Raw genomic sequence first — 7,234 nt, forward strand, 5'->3', positions numbered from 1 at the left:
TGGCTCACAACCATCTGTAATGGGCTCCATGCCCTCTTCTGGTGTGTCTGAAGACAGTGACAGTTTACTCACATACATAAAATAAATGAATCTTTTTTAAAAATTAAATCTGATTCTTAAGAATATTTCTCCAAGATATATGGGCACACATTACCAGATTTTGGATCAGGGATTCCAAAAAGTTGTGCTAAAATAAATATAACTCACTTCTATATTTATGAATTTATTCATTATTTCTGCATTAATATCTCTTAAATGCAATGTACACTAGAGAAATGAAAAGTGAAAAGAAAAAAATGTTCTCTTAACAAGTTTCCTACATACTCAAGCAAAGTTGGAGAGTCACAGATGAGACAGACTGTAGAAGTGCCATCAGATTTTCAGAGGTAGAGAGGCCTGTAAGAATAGCAGGCAATCCAGGAAAGGCTTCACAAAGACACCCATGACCCTTGGGGGGGGATGCACAAGCCTATCAGAGATGAGAACTGACAACAAAAAGCCAACAAACATCTGGGAGCTGGAGAGTGGCTTAGGGTTAAGAGCACTTGCTGCTCTCACAGAGGAAGTAGGTTTGGTTACCAGCACCCGGAATATGGCACACTCTTCTTGACTCCATGGGCTCCTTCACACAAGTGGCACACACAAAATCACGCAAACATACATACAGATGGATAAATAGACAGACAGACAGACAGAAAGACAGACGGACAAACAGATAAACACATCTATCTTAAAAGTACACCTTGGGCTTTTGCCCAAGAGCAGTGGAATTTCTCATAAAATTTAAGTGGCCATGTTTATACCTTATTATTATTAGTGAGGCCTATTTCTATTTTTTCTTTCTTTTTTTTTTCTTTGTTGTGGTCCTGGAGATTAAGTCCAGGGCCTTTTGGAAGTTGAGGCAACCACTCTAGCTCTAAGCTCTGTCCCTAGTCCTGAGGCTCACTTTACAATATTTGAAGAAAGGGGATTCCCCATGAACGAAGTTATCTCATGTGAGTTTTCCTCAGTTTATGCATTTTGCCAGTTCAAAGCAGTATCAGGAGGAATTTTGAGTGGTACATAGTGGTGTAGTTCTTGCTGGTAAGGATATGACAGAAAAGAATACCTTTTGTAGTCATATATAGATGTCATTTTAGCATATATTAGTACAAGTGAAGCTCACAGATTGGCTAAGCTGTGCTTCACTAATTCTGGTCCCAGAGAGAACTGACCTACATTAGAAGATCCCTTTGAAAAATGTCTTTGTGTATTCAAATAAACAAATAAATAGGGGGCCAGAGAGAGGGCGCAACATTTAAGAGTACTGTTGCAGATGACCCAGGTTCAGGTCACAGCACCTAGGGAGGTTTACACCTACCTGTAACTACAGCTATACCCTCTTCTAGCCTCTGCAGACACTGTACTCAGCACAGAACACCCCCCCCCACACACACACACATATGCATGTATACATAATTAATAACAAGAATAAAATATTTGGGGGGCTGGAGAGATGGCTAGGTGGTTAAGAGCACTGACTGCTCTGCCAGAGGTCCTGAGTTCAATTCCCAGCAACCACATGGTGGCTCACAACCATTTGATGCCCTCTTCTGGTGTGCCTGAAGATAGCAACAGTGTACTCATATACATAAAATAAATAATTTTTTTAAAACAAATTTTAAAAAATAAAATATTTTCAAAAAAACAAAAAACAAACAATAAATAAATTAAGTCACCTTTATTCAAACAAACAAAACAAAAAGCAAACCTGGGGTTTCCAGGTAAGCCTGCTTTGTACCATCCTGGATTTGAATAGCCTTGTTTGGTGAGCCCATAAGGGAGTGGCTGTGCAATCTTGAGCTTAGCAGTCACCTACCTTGCGTGAATCCCATACAGCTGCTCCTTTGGCTGTCATCACTAGATACTTTTTACTACCATTGCCTCTGCTGAAATGAGAACCCCAAAGATGTGCTGTAAACTCCCTTCCCAGCAGTCTTTATGTCAGGAGGATTAAGATGCCACCTGGCTTGTACCCTCATGGAATTACTGAGCTCAGTGGCCCAGAATGACCTCTGAAATTATTTGTGAGCCAAGTATTTGAGAATTAGTCATCACCTCTAATTTAAGATGTGTGTTACTTGGCTTCATAACACAAGAGTTTGCTCAGGGCCCATGCAACATATTTACCCTCAGATGCAGTGTGTAATAAAAGTGATTTTTTTTTTTTGTAATAGTTGCTTATATCGCCATCTAGGAACACAGACTATCTTCAGCATTTGGCTGCTCATTTTGGTCTCCAAAAAAGAAATTGCTTCAGAAATTCATTGGCAGAACTAAGTGTGGTCTGGCCTTATCTGGATAGTCCCTGACAAATTAAGATCCATCATGGGTTTTCTCCCTGGATGAGAAAAAAAAAGACACATGATGCTTTCCAGCTTAGGAAAACAATACCCACTCCCCCCCCCACCCCCAAAAAAAGCAATGCCTTTTGTTCATGGTCTTCATTGTTTTGTTTTGTTTTGTTTTGTTTTCCTGGCATCTTGGATCCTGTGGACTCTAATACTTCACTGCAGGATCATCACATGACCTGATCCTTCTGCTATATCCTCCAGACTCTTGCCTTTCTGGCTGCTCAATCTCCCTGACTCATTTCTCTAAAGCACCTCGATTCTCTCTATAAAGAAACATTCCACCAGGTTTCTAAAAGTTCTGTCTTCACTGTGGGCCTGCTTAACTCACAGCAAGTTAAAGGAAAATTCCATGGTCATCTTTTCCAACTCTTTCTTCTCCTTGTACTTGGCTCTGATACTTCTATGGGCACTTGGTAACTTAATTTTATGGATGCAGATGTATGTTCTTTATTACCAACCCTAAAATATCAATGTTAATGCTACCAACACCATGCAAAGGCCACATCATTCAGCAGTTTCATTCTTGGGTATATACACAAAAGAAAAAAAGTGGGCACCCATGTGCACTAATATCCATATTGGTACTATTTCGAACAACCCAAAGGTATAATCAAGCCAAATGTCCAACAGAATGGCCAGGACTACACAGAGAAACCCTCACTTGAATAAGAAGAGAGAAAGAAAGAAAGAAAGAAAGAAAGAAAGAAAGAAAGAAAGAAAGAAAGAAAGAAAGAAAGAGAGAGAGAAAGAGAGAAAGAGAGAGAGAGAGGAAGAAAGAAAGAAAGAAAGAAAGAAAGAAAGAAAGAAAGAAAGAAAGAAAGAAAGAGGAAGGGAAGAAAGAAATAGACACACACAGAGAAAGAGAAAGAGAGAGACAGAGAGAGAGAGACAGAGAGAGAGAGAGAGAGAGAGAGAGAGAGAGAGAGCGAGCATTCTAATATGTCAAGGTTCCTGTTTCTGAAAACAGGAGAGGAGGAACAAACAACTGAAAAGATGGGACTTTCACATGGCAGACAGTGGGACCTCTAAGCTCAGGCCTTTCCAACACCCTAATTCCTCCAGTTTCTTTCACAGAGAAGCACAACTATAACAAATCTCAACTCTAAAGAGCTGCATACTATGACTTTTCCAACAGTGTAGTGTCTCTGTATTTGTCTGGGAATTAAATGGATCTTTCAGGATCAAACACTTGATTCACATAAAAAGCAAGGCTCACAGCTGAGCAGGATTACAGTCTGGTGCTTTTATTCTTTCTGTAATTTCTTTCTAGTGTGCTAGGAAATACTGAGGGAAGGAGATGAATGTGATTTTTTTTTTTTTTTTTACTAAAAGTGGCTCCAGTAAATTGTCATTATATTCTGCAACTTCAAAATTTAAAAGATACCATGAACACTTATTATGGGTCTCCCTGCTCTCGTGATCAACCCACAAGGGCAGGAGGAGCAGAGACATTGAGTGAGTATGTATGGCAAATAACCTCACCAGGACCACCTATCAGGAGGCAGATCAACTTTACTCAGGGTGATTAAAGGATTATAAAGTTTTGGAGGACTGAAGGTAGGGACATCAAACCATTTCAGGAATCTCAGGTGCTGGTTGAAATTTTTGTTATCAGGAGAAAGGAACTTGATCCTGTAATCTAATTGAGGCTATGTGACATTCCTCAAGTAGAGGTGGAGTGTGGCTTAGAATTCCCCAGACAAGGCCAGAGAAGGAAAAGCCCTGCCAATGAAGGGAGTCTCCATATTGCATGGAGCCCAGAGGCTATCTGGTCTGGTCATGGTGGACTTCAACTTTAAATTAGCCGAGTTTTCCCACAACTTATAGAAATGCCCTTCAATGTACTGACTAATTTCTTTACTATATAATCATCTTATAATGTTTAGTATATGAGTTTAAAAAATCACTTTCTACTGAAGTAAATGACAGTATCGGGCAATGATCAACACTCCATCTTGAACACAGATAATAAAAGTACATAAACCACAGTAGCAGCCGACTTCGGCTTGCTTCAGTGTGAAACAGGACTAGAAACAAAATCCCCTGACCCTTAGAATCCAGAATTCTTTCCCCCAGATACTTTTGGGGACAAGGTCCATTCAGGGACCAAGATTAGGTTTCTTGGCCAAGGTCAAAGTGACAGCTCAGAAGTATGGGAACTTCTGAAGTGAGAGACAATGTACTCAGAACAAGATTCAGAACTAAGAGGCATTCATTCGAGAACTGTCTTAGTTACTTTTCTATTGCTTTGAAGAGACATCATGACCATGGCAACTTTTATAAAGGAAAACATTTAATTGGCCCTTGCTTATACTTTCAGAGGTTTAGTCCATGGGAAGCATGGTAGCCCACAGGCAAACATGGTGCTGGAAAAGTAGCTGAGAGTTGTACAGCAGAACCTACAGGCAGCAAGAAGGCCAGACTCTAGACTTGGAATGGGCTTTTTGAAACCTCAAAGCCTATCCCTTATGACACACCTCCTCTCATGAAGCCAGACTTCCTAATCCTTCCCCAAACAGTTCCACCAACTAGAGACCAATAATTCAAACTGAGCCTATGGGAGCTATTCTCATTCAATAGCTCACCACCACAGGGCCTTAATATTATAGGCTGGATCTGTCCCCACCAGCATGGGCACAGCTGCAAGCTGTGCTGAGATGTCTCCTTAGCTGAAGGTTAATTGTGGAGGTACAAATTAGGCAAAACAGGTGGGCCTAGGACCACCTTTGCTATCAGTGGCCAGTAGTTGAAGCCAAAATAACCAAAATGTCCAAAATAACAGAAATGTCTTAGATCTGGGAAGACATTCATGTGGAATGGGGTACATATATGTGACTAGGACCAAGAGCCAGATACTGACAAGATTCTGGATCATATTTCAAGGAAGTGGGTAAGATACATTGAGGCTCCAGTAACAGCTCAGAATAGTTACCCCCAGCACTTTGGAGAGAGAAACACAAGAACTGTGAAAGGTATAGAAATAAAGGTCTACTTTAGAAACAGAATAACAATTTCAGTATAGAAACTAGCTATCAGGTTAAGAGTTGGGGGATCTTTTGGGAATGCTTCTGGCTATAACAGAGAAACAACCAACAATGGTTTAAAGCATGAATTAAGTCCAGGGAGAAGCAGAGCTAGGATTTTATTTTATTAGCTTTTTCAGAGACTGTCTTTTTATGTACCCTTTATTGGCCTGGAACTGGTATTATGGCTAAGGCTAGTATCATACTTGCTACAGTTGTCTTTTCTCATCCTCCTAAAACCTAGGATCATGGGCAGGAGCCACCATGATTCACTTAGGGTTCTCTCTCTGTATGTGTCTCTATGTCTCTCTATCTTTCTCTCTGTGTCTGTATTTCTCTGTCTCTCTCTCTCTCTCTCTCTCTCTCTCTCTCTCTCTCTCTCTCTCTCTCTCTCTCTGTGTGTGTGTGTGTGTGTATGTTCATGTGTATGCATGTGGAGACCAGATGTCAACCTTGGGTGTCATTCTTTGGTAACCATCCACATTGTGTTTTAAGAGAGAGACTCTCATTGGAACTTGGGGCCTCCTGACCAGGCTAGGCTGGATGACCGACCATCAAGTCTCACAGATGTTCCTATTCTTGTCTCCATACAAATGGAATTATTACAAGCACACAACACCTTGATTTTTTTTTTTTTAAATTGGGTTTCTCTGTGTAATCCTGACTGTCCTGGATCTCACTTTGTAGACTAGGCTGGGCTCAAACTCACAAAAATCTGCCTGTCTCTGCCTCCCAAGTACTAGGATTAAAGACATGCACCACAACTAACTAGCATGCCTTGATGTTTGTGTGAATCCTGGGAATCAAAGCCAGCCCTATGGTTGTGTAAGCCCCAATCCTACATTCCTTTGAGCAGCTATTGAAATTTCAGAGGGTTTTTTTTCCCATCCTTACCATCTACTATTCTTCAGGGTAGTCCATTTACTACTCTAGTCAGTGGCATGAACCTGGGAGAGCAGGGCCTAACACTAGGTGGACTAAAAGTCCTATACAGTAGCCAAGCTCATTCAGTGCATTAGGCAATTAGTCAGCAGATTAAGAAGCATCACATGAGCAAGGTATTCAAGCAAGGCATGTCAATCAAGGCCAAGCCACATATGGCAAAAACATGTTTTTCCATAGAGGCATATGAATACAAGAGCTGAAGTAAACTCACTCCTACCTGCTCACCTGGGAGAAATATAAAAACACATTCTAAGAGTAATTCCTCGTTTCGAAGAAACTGAGGCCACAAGACTCTTATTTCCTTCCAGTTCTCTCTCAAGCACTCAGAATTCTTACAAGAGTCATTCCTGGACCATGTCCCGAGAATAGTCTTTTTTGTTCTTGGGTGAGTGCCTAATAACAAAATAGCTGTCATGGCTATTAGCATCATTTCCTCACATTTGTGTCCCCAAGTGCAGAAAACAGGGTAGCACCGTTTGAATCTGAAATGTCTCCCACAGGCTTGTGTGTTTGAATATCTACTTCCCCATCTGTTTAGGAGGCTGTAGACCACTTAATAGGTGGAACCTATCTGAAAGTACTGAGGGTCTCCTTAGCTAATGGGACTCCATCTTGTATATGGTCTCTACTTTGTAGTAAGCTAAATTATAAGAAACAACTGAATTTCCAGAAATGGCTTCTGGCCCAGGTACCTGTATAAATTTACACCACAATATCTTACCCTATGCTTTGTCTGCATCCAGTCCAGACTGAAACCCAACAGTTGTTAAAGAACCTCTGATTGGCTGGTCCCCATCCAAGCCAAGTTATCAGGAAAGCCATATTGATGGATAATAACTCACTTAAAGTGCCAGGTGTGAAAATCGTTGGAAA

The sequence above is a fragment of the Arvicanthis niloticus genome, chromosome X, assembly GCF_011762505.2.
Source record: "Arvicanthis niloticus isolate mArvNil1 chromosome X, mArvNil1.pat.X, whole genome shotgun sequence".
Lineage (NCBI taxonomy): Eukaryota > Metazoa > Chordata > Mammalia > Rodentia > Muridae > Arvicanthis > Arvicanthis niloticus.